The sequence below is a fragment of the Arvicola amphibius genome, chromosome 12, assembly GCF_903992535.2.
Source record: "Arvicola amphibius chromosome 12, mArvAmp1.2, whole genome shotgun sequence".
NCBI lineage: Eukaryota > Metazoa > Chordata > Mammalia > Rodentia > Cricetidae > Arvicola > Arvicola amphibius.
In genome coordinates, this window is record NC_052058.2 from 77,475,745 (window position 1) to 77,491,304 (window position 15,560).

Sequence of the window (15,560 nt, forward strand, 5' to 3'; positions counted from 1 at the left end):
TTTGATTCATTTTCTTACATCCAAGAGCAAGATTTTGATTATTGGCTGTTTTTTGTAATACAGAAAGTTTTACCACCCAGAGATCTTTGTGTATTGTTTCTCTTGTAAAATATGAAGAGGTTGTAGAAAAGGGAGAACAAGGGTAACTGTCACTGAACTACAGATAGCCTTTGTCTAGGAAGTGTGCAGGCAAATACTATTAGTGGAGAATCCATGCTACTAAGCCATTTCAACAGTTCATGTCCTTAAATTGACCACATCCACAATCTACATGGAAAATCCTCATGTGTCTCATGGCCATTTTTACCACATTGGGAAGACAATTATATTACAATATCAAGGGGGAAATAATGATATTTGAATTTAATTACAGACATTGTTTTTGACTTTTATTCATGTTATCTATCCATTATATTTAATGGTAGAACTTGAAGGATAAGGCATATTTCACTTCCTTTATGAAAGTCCCTTTGTGTCTCTTATGAGAAGCAAAATATTTTCAATGGATCAATAGAATGCATGGCAAACATAATTCATACCCGAACACATTATAGTTATAAATTCAATAAATGTGTTGTGCACACACTGGGATCATTCTGTGGCTCTAAATTAAACAGCTCTGTTTTATAAGATGAACAGTGCTATAAAGTTAATTTCCTATAGGAAAAGAATTATAAGATTCTATGAGCTCTGATATGAAACCTGGAGTAAAATGGAATATACTTTTAACCCTAGAGAGGTCTTCTGAATACCACAGTACCTTACAGACAAAAGGAAACATCTGTAAAATTTAGGTTGTTTCATGTTGATGGAATGAAGAAAGATGAAATGGAATTACCTTATGCAAGATCCTTAGTAATGGTGTAGTTGTCAAAAAGGAGTGGATCAGTGTGAAATTTACTTTGACAATATTCATTTTGCCCTGACAGTTCTTGGTGTTCACCTCTGGGTATGCATGTGTTTACTTTATCTCCCAGCCCAGTATCTTCATCTGTCAAATGAGATGGATGATTTTTATCTCCCTGTAATGTGAACTCCCCTCTAGTAACAATGCTATTGAAGTGTATGCTTCAAAGGATAATGAAAGTAAATTGTTCCTATTTCTTATATTTATAACTTTTAATATACAATTTAGTACCATTCACGATAGAAAACACCCAAATGAGTCCAAAACTCTCTTCTCTTGGCTTTATTAAGACTGATGACAGTTAGCTTCTGATTTATTTATAATAAAGTTTGGTTTATACATGACTTAGATCTTTATAATTTCTTTTAAAGATAAAGAAAACCAAACATAGCATCAGAGTTTTCTATGATGTGCGAGTAGAGTGACAGGAATTTAATTCGGGTGGAGCAAGCTGGGGTACAAGTTCCTTTCTCAGATGATGAATTTTAGCTCTTTTTCTAGAATCATACTTGTACCTCCCCGGTCCTGTGCACAACCTAAGTGGCTTCGTTCATTAAACTTTGAGGGCTTCCTCATTCTAAGTGAGATCTTTGTTGGAAAAGTTCTCGAAATTAAAGGGGGGAGCAAAAATCAAAATGATATTTTGTGAGATGATCCTTCCATTGCACTAGAGAGAAGACAGCATTGACATTACAGAACCAGAGAGAAAGGCAACTGGGAATAAGATACGTTATAACATGTGGATGCAATGTCAGTATCACTGTGAAATCAACACCTTTATGGTACTCTTAGACTGATGATGATCATCTTTGAAGGCCATCATTTGGGCGATGAGAGCAGGCTATAGCAAGTAGGGCACACATAAAAGTCTACTCACTTGCGTCTAGGATGCAAGATGACAAATCCTCGAGGAAGTGGGGATACATTTGAAGTGACTGCACCTTCCACAGACTTTTTAGTTAGAGAAACATTGTTTTTTATTAACATATTCCTCAGGTAACACATAATATTAATGGGCTCCACTGTGATGTTTCCTAATGAGTATGCAAAGTGCTTTGACGTGCCTGTCTGCCATTCTGTACCCTTACCACTCTCTGTACCCTTCCTCACACCTAGCAATCAATATTTGCTTTTGGGTTGACTTTTCTTCTTCATTTCTGTATGTGAAGACAATTGTTATTTTGTTTTTCTGTTTGTCTGACTTCTTTTACCTAACATGGTGGTCTTCCTGATGTATGTTGTGGCAGGTAAAAGGAATTCGTTTTTTCCTTCCGTCTGAATGATATTCTACCATATATAAATATTTTTGTATTTATTTATTATAGTTGGAGCCTTAAATATACCCAACAAGCTCATGTGTTTGAGCTGTTGTCCCCAGCTTGAGTCACAATTTTGATATGTTACAGAATACTTGGAACTGGGGACTAGTTATATTAAGTAGGTTTGCTATGGGATATTTCTCTCTCATTAGTAAGATAGGGTTTGCTGTAAATGGCTTTATTTTATTCCTTAGTTGTCTATTCTATTCTGTTTTTCTTACACCAGCATCAAGATACTTTGGTTATTATGACTATGTCATAAGTCTTTAAATAAGAAATGATAATGCATCTTCCCATATCCTTTTTGCTGATGATTCTTTTAGATATTCATAGGATTGTGCTTTCATAGGATTTTTTTTTAATTTTAATTTTTCTTCTTTTGGTCTTAAATATTTATTCTTTTTACTTGAGATAGATATTTTTCTTAATGCATTTCACTTCCTTCCCCCTTCCCTTCTACTCTCTCCCATAATCGTCATGCTCCCAAATTACTCAGGAGATCTTATCTTTTTCTATTTCCCATGTAGATTATATCCATGTAGATTATATGTATGTCTTTCTTAGTGTCCTCATTGTTGTCTAGGTTCTCTGAGATTGTGATTTGTAGGTTCATTTTTCTCTGCTTTATGTCTAAAAGCCAATTATGGGGGAGTAAATATTATATTTGTCTTTCTCAGTCTGGGTTACATCACTCAATATGATGTTTTCTAGATCCATCCATTTGCCTGTAAATTTCAAGATGTCATTATTTTTTCCACTGTGTAGGAATCCATTGTGTAAACATATCACATCTTCTTTATTCATTCTTTGCTCAAGGGGCATTTAGGTTGTTTCCAGGTTCTGGCTATGACAAATAATGCAGCTGTGAACGTAGTTCAGCACATGTCCTTGTGGTATGATTGAACATCCTTTGGATATATACCCAAAAGTTGTATTGCTGAGTCTCGAGGTAGGTTGTTTCATAATTTTCTGAAAAATCACCACACTGATTTCCAAAGTGGCTGTTCCTGTTCACACTCCCACCAGCAAGGAGGAGTGTTTCCTTTACCCCACATCCTCTCCACCATAAAGCCATTCTGACAGGTGTAAATGGAATCTCAGAATTGTTTTGATTTGAGTTTCTCTGATGGCTAAGGATATTAAAACATTTCCTTAAGTGTCTTTCATCCATTTAGATTCCTCTGTTGAGAGTTCTCTGTTTAGGTCTGTACCCCATTTTTGTTGTTGTTGTAAGGAGGGGGCTGCTTATTTGTTCCCAGCTGCTTAGCCCCAAAATAATCACACAGAAACTGTGTTAATTAAATCACTGCTTGGCCCCTTAGCTCTAGCTTCTTATTGGCTAACTTCTATATATTAATTTAATATTAATTTAATCCATTTCTATTAATCTGTGTATTGCCATGTGGTTGTGGCTTACCAGGTAAAGTTCTGTCTGGATCTGGTTGGACTACATGGCTTCTCTCTGACTCTGCCCTTCTTTTTCCCAGGATTCAGCATAGATTTTTTTCCCACTTAGCTCTGTTCCTCTGCTATAGGCCCAAAGCAGTTACTTTATTTATCAGTGGTAATCACAGCATACATAGAGAAAAATCCCACATCATTTTTTTTTACTGGATTGTTTGTTCTTTTGATGACCAATTTCTTGAGTTTTTGGTATATTTTGGAGATCAGCCCCCTGTCATATGTGGGGTTGGTGAAGACATTTTCCCATTCTGTAGGCTGCTGTTTTGTCTTATTGACCATGTCCTTTGCTTTACAGAAGCTTTTCAGTTTCAGGAGATCCCATTTATTAATTGTTTCTTTCAGTGTCTGTGCTACTAGTGTTATATTTAGGAAGTGGTCTTCTGTGCCAATGTGTTCAAGTGTACTTCCTAATTTCTAGTCTATAAGGTTCAGTGTGGTTGGTCTTTTGTTGAGGTCTTTGATAACCCTTGAACTTGAATTTTGTGCATGGCAATAGATATGGATCTATTTTCATTCTTCTACATGTTGATATCTAGTTATACCAGCACCATTTGTTGAATATGCTTTTTTTTTCATTTTATACTTTCTGATTCTTGTCAAAATCAGGTGTTTGTAGGTATGTGGATTGATATCTGGATCTTTGATTCTGTTCCATTTTGTTTTTATGCCAATACCAGGTTATTTTCAGTACTGTATCTCTGTAGTAGAGTTTGAAATCAAGGATTGTGATGCCTCTAGAAGTTCCTGTATTGTACAGGATTGTTTTGGCTATCCTGGGTTTTTTGTTTTTTCATATGAAGGTGAGTATTGTTCTTTCGAGGTCTGTGAAGAATTTTGCTGGGATTTTGATGGGAGTTTCACTGAATCTGTAGGTTGCTTTTAGTAAAATTGTCATTTTTACTATATTAATTCAACCTACCCAAGAGAATGGGAAATCGTTCCATTTTCTGGTATCTTCTTCAGTTTCTTTCTTCAAAGATTAAAGTTCTTGTCATACAGGTCTTCCACTTGTTTGGTTAGAATTACTCTGAGATATTTTATGCTATTTGTGGCTATTGTGAAGGGTGTTGTTTCTCTGATTTTTTTCCCAGACCTTTTATCATCTGTGTACAGGAGGGCTACTGATTTTTTTTAAGTTAATCTTGTATCCTGTAACATTACTGAAGGTGTTTATAAGTTATAGAAGTTCCTTGGTAGAATTTTTGGGGTTACTTATGTAAACTATCATATCATCAGCAAATAGTGAGAGTTTGACTTCTTTTCCAATTTGTATTTCTTTGTTCTCCTTTTGTTGTCTTATTGCTCTAGCTAGAACCTCAAGTACTATATTGAATAGATATAGAGTGGACAACCTTGTCTTGTTCCTGATTTCAGTGGGATCATTTCGAGTTTCTCCCCGTTTAGTTTGATGTTGGCTGTTGACTTGTTATATACTGCCTTTATTATGATTAAGTATATTTCCTATATCCCTGGGAATGTTTTATTTAGTTGGAGGCTATTTATTCTCAAGATTTCTACTTGCTTCTTTTTTTTTAAATAATTCTTTTTGAAATTTGTCTTTCATATCCTGTTTTTCTAATTTTGTTGAATTTTTTCTGTATTCTTTCAAGGCATGTTAAAGAGATTGAGATGGTTAAAAATGGTCCTTAAAATTTATTTTGTTTTATTTTATTTAACTATTGTTCATTTTGTTGGGGGGGAGTCTTTTCATGTAGCCCTCACTGGAACTTGTTATGTAGACCAGGGTGAACTGCTAACCTGGTCTCAAACTCTCAAGAACTCTTTCTTTCTCTATTTTTTTAAGTGTTGTAATTCAAAGTTGTATTAGCATGGCCAGTCCTAGAATTCTTAATCAGACAATTCATCCATTTTTCTTTGGAGTCTAGTAAGATATATTATTTGTTTATACTTAGTGTACTTATTCACTTTTGTTTTTATATCTAGTACATGAAATAACTCTATTGTTATATTGGGTTGGCCTTCTCAGTGAATGATTTTTTATAAAGATACATCTTGGGGGTAATAGTTGGAATGTTTTATTTTCATTTAGGTATGTGTTGTATTTTACCTGTAGCACTTTTGGCCACAGGTAGTAAGTCTGAACTCAGTTTCTCCATGCAAGATTAAAAATGAACCATTGCTTCTGCAATTTATAGTGGTGTGGGGACATTCTGCGAGTTCACCCTGAGAGGTATGTTATAGATGGTAGAATGTATACAGGGTGTGCCCCATGTGGTTATTCCCACAGTGAGAGAGGTGGTCACATAAGCATACTTCTACTTCTGACATTAATTCTGTTGCTTACAAGGCTTTTAGGCACCATTAGTAGTAAGTGGTAAGTAAGTAGTGAGAAAGTAGAAACAAATAGTCCTTGACCAGACAGCGGTCCTGGCTCAGATGCTAGGAAAGGTAGGCACAGAAATCCCAACAGTCCCTCTGGGTGCTCAGTCTTGTCAGCAACGTATGGGCAGACAAAGTGTGGGAGAAGCAGATGGTAGGAGTCATATAACCATGGTGGCAGAGCTGTGGTGGGAAATGTGGGTGGGCTTGCCCAGGAACACAACTTAGTCATCCCTTAGCCATGTGTGCCTGGAGGTGGGCATTTCCTGGGGTTTTCTCTCCCATATTCATTTAGTCATAGTGTCTGCCAGGGAGAGAATTGGGATGGGTTATGTCTGGAAACAGACACAGTTCCCCCTAGGAGCTCCTTTGAATGTGTTCACCCAGGGATATAGCTGCAGACCCACATTTTCTACCCCGGACTCTTCCAGATGTAGTTCCTGCTTGGAAATGCATAGCATTGATTGAATTGGGAGCTTGGAAAATTCCTTCTCCAGGGTATTCAGAAAGCAGTAGGCACTAGGCAGTTTATTTTCAGACCATCCTAGGTTGCATACACTAAGGATGAGGCAATATATGGAAGTTTGGCAACCTTATAGTGTTACATAAGATCACATAAGCATATATATATGACAACAATGGAGCCACAGGGTACTTCCTCTATCCTGGTAGTGCCAGGTTTCTTTATATACCCAGGAGAAAGAGGTGGAAAATCTGTGTGAATAACTGCTTTTAGCATTGGCACTGCTATTATTTTCAATGAGATTGGTTGTGTCCTTGGTCTAGGAAGACAAACTCTGCAATTCTTTAATTCTTGAATATATCATCTGGATATCACATTGCCTCTTCTTATACAGAGCAGAGCTCCCAATAAATTTGAGGTGGACTTACGCTGTAGGTCCAGTTTTGGTTTACATGACAGGTTCCTGTTGTGAGCCATTGTAGCGTAATGTCTTTGGGATTCCATATTTGGGAATATTCCAGGGATTGTGACTCATTTGAGTAGTGGGAATTCAGACAGTAGGTCCTATCTCATGGTGACTTCTGGCTTCTACATTTTCTGACATCCTTTTTTGAAGTAAGGTTCCTGCACAGCACAGCTTTCAATTGTTTACGGAGTTAGTTTACAAGTCTATGAGAACAGTGAAACGTATTATTAGCTAGCAATCCTGCTATTCATGCTGGCTAAGTTTATTGTGACTGTATCCTTTCCACTTATCAGACAGAATGGAGACTAACCCTCTCCTGGCTGTGGTGCTATGATGACAGTAATTGGGTATTTGATTTCTGTATGTTACTCTTCCAGCTCCTAACTCTTAAAAGTTTTCTGTTTTACTATTATAGATTTTCAATGTTCTCCCACAATGACTCACGTAAGAATATAGCCATACAGCTGTGGCTTTTAATCCTTTGTGTAGAGAGCAGGCGTGTGCTGGCTGCCTCTCAGCCTTTTTGCCTCACCTCTTATTGGTGTTTTTCTGACCTTGTGATTATCATCACAGTTATTTAGCCCCGTTTGATTGAGATTGTTAGCCAGGGTACCATTTTGTGCTAAGCGAATGAGAGCTGTAAGGAAACAGTCAAGAGTCACAAGTGCTCTTACTGTAGGTGAACTTTATACACACCAGTCATCCTGTTCTCAGCTGACTGGATGCTCTGCTACCTTCAGATCCAACCAGAACAGATATTTCCTGATGGGAGCGTTCTGTGAAATCCTCCACTTGCCCTCTAATTAAACCGTTGCCTCTCCAAATTGTTTTGGTCACTTTGGCTGTGGACCTGATTGATTGCCTACAACCTGCAAAGAATTTCTAATAATGGAGGCCCTTTTCTGAGTTGCTCTTGTGGGAGTCAGATGTCAAATTCCTAGTGTGACACTTATTTCCAGGTGGAGGTTTCACACCTACTAGAGATGTATTCTCACACCCTCCTTAAATGCCTTCTTTCCTTTATAATGTCCTATGTTCTTAAGTCTTGATTTTTCTGAGAGTCATAAGCGTATTTTCTCTAAGGCCAATAAACCTGACTGGAAAAGAGAGATCTTCTTTATTTGCCTTTAATCTTATTTGCAGTGATCCCCAGATCTTGGTCTTGAAGAAATTATTAAATTAAGGTTGATGATCAATATTTAGGGGAAGTTTGGTTTGCTTTTCTTTCATTCACCATAAGTCTGCTTTGAGACATAATTTAGATATGGAATTTAAAACCACACACACGCGCACACATACACACACACGCTCACACACACGCACACACGCGCACACACGCACACACACGCACATACACACGCACACACACACACACACGCACACACGCACACACACATGCACACACACATACACACACACGCACGCACACACACACACACGTGCACACATGCACACACACACACGTGCACACACGCACACACACACACGTGCACACACACAAGAGACTTCAAATTTCTTAGTTTTGTTACCAACTTTGTTACTTCTTCGTGTTACTGGCTTCCTGGGTGAGAGTTGAATCTGTTGTTTCATTATTGTAAGAAATGACAAGGAAGGACAGGGTAAGACGGGCAAAGTGGCGGAGTTCATTGAGAAGTAACGGAAACAGCCTCTGTGTCCAGAAAGGAGCTTGACAATCAGCTGCTAAGTTTTGGAGTGGGGTTTTATGTACGGGAAAGAAAGCCAATTTGGGTCTATGCATATAGAAATTAGGCATGGGGCAGGAATGAATCTGGAAGAGTAATTTGAGTGTATATGGGGAATTCTGACTGGCTGATAAGTTGGGCAGAATAACACAGGGTCAGGAACATCCTCAGTGGGAAAACAGTTACCAAAAGGTTCTGGATGTGGGTGTGGACGTCCTAGAGGTAGAGGTGGCCAGAGAAACAGGAAATTTATAGGGCAAAGAGTGGTGGTAAATTAATGAGATCTTGATGAGTTGCGGCTTTAGGATTTGAGTTTCCCAGTGCACCTATTGTATAAAGTTCATTAGTGAATTGCTACATCCTTGTATATGAGTACCAGTTCTTCCAGGACATATGGACATTGGTCTTTTCCTCGGGTCTGTAACACCAACTGCCTGTAGAATAGGCTCACCTTGCTCCTAATTCTGATCCCTGCAGATTTAATTTCAGTTGATTGACTAATGAACTATTGTACAGTACAACTAGTTACACAGCAAACATTACTTTTAAGAATAAACTGGCACAATTCATCAGGCTATATGCCAGACATCGAGCTTCCTCCTGCAAAACGCAGAAGGTGGATATCTTGTCTTTTTTGAGAAGACCCCTGAGGCTTACAGAAGTTAGCATTTGAAATGAGGAAAGTTGTCTTTTAGGCTCACACTCTAGTTCACACAACAATATGCTACTTACTTGGTTTTTGATCTGAAGGGGATTACATATTTTAATTTAGCTGTTTTATTTTAGAAGCTAAACTGAGGGTAGGGAAGAACTAAAGACCTTGCTGGTCTCAGTTATGACAGAACGAGCTGGGAAGGAAGTCACCATTCCTATGTTTACAAGAAAGGAAAACGAAGGCTTACTGAAAATGAAGTCACCGTCATTCTGTAGATGATTCAGAGCAATGAGATTGCAAAACAAAGCATGGCCATGAAATCCAGAGAGACAGGTGAGTATGAGGGAGAGCTGAGCTCTGCTTATCAGAAGCAAAGGAAGCTGGGGTAACAAATGTGCAAAAATGCTTAAATTATGATTGTGACAAACTGTGGGGGGCTGAGTTTGAATGAGCAAGAGAGTGAGGCAATCCTAGGGGCCAAGGTCTTGAGTCTCTGCTGTGATCAGAGTTGCTTTCAGCATCCCCAGGAGGTTCTTGTATTGAAGATATTTGGAACAATTTCAGAGCAGGGAAGGGAGAGTCTTCTAAGTGTCAGAAGACTAGAAGCTTTTCCACTCCAGACCATTCTCATCTTCCAATGTCTTTTCAAGGGGGCAGAAAGGAAACATCTCTAGAGGATCAGGGTTCTCAGGAACTGAACCAAGAGTACCATAGCCAGAAAAGGGATTACAGGAATGGAGAAGCAGAAAGCTGTGCTGCTCGGCTGTGAAACTGGCGATGCAGAAACAAGGGCTTAGTGAAAGACTGATTTAGCTGATTACAAAATGCTGCACTCAGCCATCGTGTTGCTAGGTCTCTAGTAAAAAGAGGGTGGATGCCTTTTGAAAGAGCTGCAAGATGCAGATAATCCAAGGACCAATGCTTAAAGAAGTCCTAAATTTAATGTAGAGAAAAATACATCCTGACACCTGTACCTACAACAAAGAGAAGTTACAGCTCTAGTTCTAACAGATTAACATAATTCTTCACATTCAAGACCCATGTATCTCAGTCCTTGTTATATAATGCCACATATCCAGGCTTCAGCAAAACATGATTATGCCAAAAGCCAGGAAAAGAAAAAACAAAACACAGTTTGAGGCATGAGAATGAGAAGCGGCTGCAGTAGACTTGTGGAGATTTATAAGATAAGGACTTGAGAACAGTTGGTGTATATGTAAAGGACTCTGGTGGAATAATTAATTGAATAGAGGGTAACATAGTAAAGAAATTCAAAGTCAGATAACTAAGGGGAATAGTAGAAATTGGAAATGATGAACTGTTTTGATTGGATCATTAGGACTCTTAACTTGAGTTAGTGAAAGACTTCATAAGCATGAAGATGGGTTAGTAGAATGTCCAAGAGAGTATAAAATGTGTAAAATGTTTGTTTAATATGAACACCAAAAGAGAGGGAGAGAGAGGGAGATACACACACACACACACACACACGCACGTGCACGTACGTGCACGCATACACAAAGAGAGACAGAGAGACAAACAGACAAAAAAGCAGAAAAGCAGTAGTGAAAGGAATTATTTGCTGATAATGTCCCCAAACTAATAAAAGACATTGTCTTAGTTACTTTTCTATTGCTATGAAAAAACTCCATGACCTAGGCAATTTTTAGGACAAAGAGTTTATTGGGGTTTTATTAGAGTTTCAGAGGGTGAGTCCATGCCCATTGTGACAAAGAGCATAACAGTAGACAGGCAAGACAGTGGAGAGGTAGAAAGTGCCGGAATCTGATCCACAGGCACATGGCAAAGACAACTACCATGGAATAGCGTTGGCATTTGAAACCACAAGTCTCCGTAATGGACCTCCTCCAAGAGCATCTTCTCCAACAAGGTCACACCTTTCACTCCTCAAAGAGTTCCACCAGCTGAGGACCAAGTATCATCTGGGAACCTGCCTTAGTCATTATTCTATTGCTGTGAAGAGATACTATGATTAAGGTAGTGCTTATAAAAGAAAAGATTGAATTGGGGTTTGCTTACCGTTTCAGAGGTTTAGTTCCATGGTAGGGAGTATGGTGGCACAAAGTAGACATAGTGCTGAAGAAATGATGAGAGTTCTACACTGAGATAGGCAGGAGAGGAGAGAGCCACTAGGACTAGATTAGGCTTTTATATATATTATAAAATATTGTATTTACAATTATATATATACGTATAATTTTTATTTTTCATACCAACCACAGTTAACCCTCTCACTCCTCCTTCTGATCCCCCCACTTCCCTCCCAGCCCCACTCCTCAGAAAGGGTAAGGCCTCAGATGGGGAGTCAACAAAGCCTGCCACATTCGGTTGAGACAGGACAGTTCCTCTCCACCGTATCAAGCCTGAGTAGGCATTCCCACCATATGGAATGGACTTCAAAAAGCTAGCCCATGCACCAGAGATAGATCTTTATCCAACTGGCAGGGGTCCCACAAACAGACAGGCTACAAAACAGTTGCCCACATGCAGAGGGCCTAGTTTGATCCCATGCAGGCTCCACAGCTTTCGGTCTAACGTTCATGTGCTTCTACAAGTTCTGATCTCTTGTAATTTTCCCCATCATGATCTTAACCCCTCTTGTTTATATAAATCTTCTTCCCTCTCTTCAACTGGACTCCTATAGCTCAGCCTGGTGCTTGGATGTGGATCTTTGCATCTACTTCTATCAGTTACTGGATGAACATTCTATGAGGACAGGGTTGTCACCAATCTGATTACAGAGGAAAGTCAGTTCATGCATTCTCTCCACTATTGCTAAGGGTTTTAGCTGGGGTCATCCATGTGGACTCCTAGGAATCTCCCTAGCATCAGGTTTCTCCCTATCCCCAAAATGATTCCTAATATCACCATATCTCTTTTACTGTGCTCCCACTCCATCCTTCTCCGAACTGGATCATAAAGTTCCCTCATGTTCTCATCTCCCATCTACCCAGAAGATTTCATCTATTTCCACTTCGCAGGGTGATACATGTGCCCCCTTTAGGGTCTTTCTTGTTACCTAGCTTCTCTGGAGCTATGGACTATGGTCTGATTAGCCTTTGCTTTACATCAAGTATCCACTTATGAGTGATACATACCGTGTTTGTCTTTCTGGTCTAGGTTACTTCACTCAGGATGATTTTTTTCTACTTCCATTGACTTACCTGCAAATTTCATGATGTCATAGTTTTGTACAGCTGAGTTATACTCCATTGTGTAAATGTACTATATTTTTTTATCCATTCTTTAGTTGAGGGGCATCTAGGTTGTTTCCAGGTTCTGGCTATTATGGATAATTCTGTTATGAGCATAGTTGAGCAAGTGTTCTTGTGGTATGATTGAGCATGCTTTGGGTATTTACCCAAGAGTTGTTAGTCTTGATCTTGAAGTAGATTGATTTCCAGTTTTCTGACAAATTACCATACTGATTTCCAAATTGGCTTTTCAAGTTTTCATTCCCTCAAGCAGTGGAGGAGTGATCCCCTTACTCAGCATCGTCTCAGGCATGCTATCAAACAGGCATAAGCTATTTTTGATTTTAACCATTCTGACTGGTGTAGGATGGTATCTCGAGGTCATTTTGATTTGCACTTCCCTGATGACTAAGGATGTTGAGCAATTCCTTAAATGTCTTTCAGACATTTGAGATTCTTCTATTGTGAATTCTCTGTTTAAATCTGTACCACACTTTATAATTGGATTATTTGCTAATTTGGTAATTTGGTATCTAGTTTCTTAAGTTATTTGTATATTTTAGAAATAAACCCTCTGTCAGACTTGGGTTTGGTGAAGACCTTTTCCCATTCTGTAGGTTGTTGTTTTGTCTTATTTACCATGTCCTTTTCTTTACCGAGTCTTTTCAGTTTTAGGACGTCCCATTTATTGATTATTGTGCTCAGTGTCTGTGTTACTGGTGCTATATTTAGGAAGTGGTTTCCTGTGCCAATGCATTCAAGGCTACTTTCCACTTTCCCTTCTGTGAAGTTCAGTGTGCCTGGATTTATGATGAGGCATTTGATCCACTTGGACTTGAGTTTTGTGCATAGAAATAGGTATGGGTCTATTTGCAGTCTTCAGTATGTCAACATCCAGTTATGCCAGCACCATTTGTTGAAGATGATTTCTTTTTTCCACTGTGCAGTTTTGGCTTCTTTGTCAAAAATCAAGTGTTTGTGTGTGTGTGTGTGTGTGTGTGTGTGTGTGTTAATGTCAGGATTTTCAATTCAATTCCATTGATTCATGTGTCTGCTTTTATGACAGTATTCAGCTGTTTTTATTACTATGACTATTATGGAGCTTGAAGTCAGGGATGGTGATGCTTCCAGAAGTTCCTTTATTGTATAGGATTGTTTTAGCTATACTGTCCCCTCCATGAAGTTAAGCATTGTTCTTTTGGGGTCTGTGAAGAATTGTGTTGAGATTTTGATGGGGATTGCAATGAATCTGTAGTTTGCTTTTGATAAGATTGCCATGTTTATTATGTTGATCCTATGATCTAAGATCATGGGAAATCTTTCCATTTTCTGATATCTTCTTTCATTTCTTTCTTCAAAGGCTTACAGTTCTTGTCATGCAGTCTTTAACTTGTTTGTTTGGAGTTACTCCAAGATATTTTATATTATTTGTGGCTATTGTAAAGGGTGATGCTCTTTTATTTCTTTCTTGACTTTTTATTATTTGCATATAGGATGTTTACTGGTTTTTTTAAAAAAATAATCTTGTATCTCACAATATTACTGAAGGTGTTTATCAGCTATAGGAGTTCCCTGGTAGAATTCTTGTAGTCACATATGTATACTATCATATCATCTGCAAATAGTGAAAGTTTGACTTCTTCCTTTCTGATTTGTATCCCTTTGATCTCTGTTATATTACTGCTCTAGCTAGAATATTGAGCACTATATTGGATAAGCATGGAGAGAGTGGACAGTGTTGTCTTGATTCTGATTTTAGTGAATCACTTTGAGTTTCTCTCTATTTAATTTAATGTTGTCTGTCAGTTTGCTATAAATTGTTTTTTGTTATGTTTAGATATGTTCCTTGTATCCCTAATCTCCCCAAGACCTTTATTATGAAGGGGTATTGGATTTTGTCAAAGGCATTTTTAGTATCTAATGAGGCGATACTGTGGCATTTTTCTTTCAGTTTGTTTATGTGTTATATTACATTGACAGATTTTCATCCCTGCAACTCTGGGATGAAGTCTACTTGATCATGGTGGATGATTTTTTGATGTATTATTGGATTAAGTTTGCCAATATCTTATTTTTTTTCCTCATGGTTTATTTTTTTTATATTTAAAAATTTCCATCTCCTTCCCTCCTCCTCCTCCCTCCCTCCCCTCCTCCTCCCCCTTCCCTCCCCTCCCCTCCACCCATACCTCCCCTCCCTCCCTCTCAAGGCCAAGGAGCCATCAGGGTTCCCCACTCTATGCTAAGACCAAGGTCCTCCCAACTCCCCCCAGGTCCAGGAAGGTGATCGACCAAGCTGAGAAGGCTCCCACAGAGCCCGTCCATGAAGAACAATCAGAGCCCAGAGCCATTGTCCTTTGCTTCTCAGTCAGCCCCCGCTGTTGGCCACATTCAGAGAGACGGGTTTGGTCGCATGATCCATCAGTCCCATTCCAACTGGAGTTGGTGATCTCCCATTAGTTCTGTCCCACCGTCTCCAATATGCCAATATCTTATTGAGTATTTTTGCATCAATGTTCATGAGTGAGATTGGTCTTTTTTTCTTTGTTGTATCTTTGTGGTTTGGGTATCAGGATAACTGTAGTCTCATAAAAGGAGTTGTACAATATTCCTTCTGTTTCTAATACTTGGTACAGTTTGAGGAGTATCAGTATTAGCTCTTCTTTGAGGTTCTGGTAGATTTATTCTTCCTGAAGCCATCTGGTCCTGGGCTTTTTTTGAAGACTTTTGATGATTGATTCTATTCCTTAGTTTTTTTATAGGTTTATTTAAATTGTTTATATTCTTATTCAAACAATAATACACCTTGGACCATGGATTAAGAAGCTCAGAAAACATCTTAAACACCAAGACATCCTGTGTAAAACTAAAGAAAACCAAAGAGAGGAACATCTTGGAAGAAAATCAAGGTGGGAAAACACTTTGCATAGCAGGAGCCAGGACTGGAGTCAGAGCACTCCTTTTTCTTTTGCCAGCTCTTCAAGGAGGCTGTGCAGAGAAGTATCTGCAAATTTATATAAAGAATTTTTAA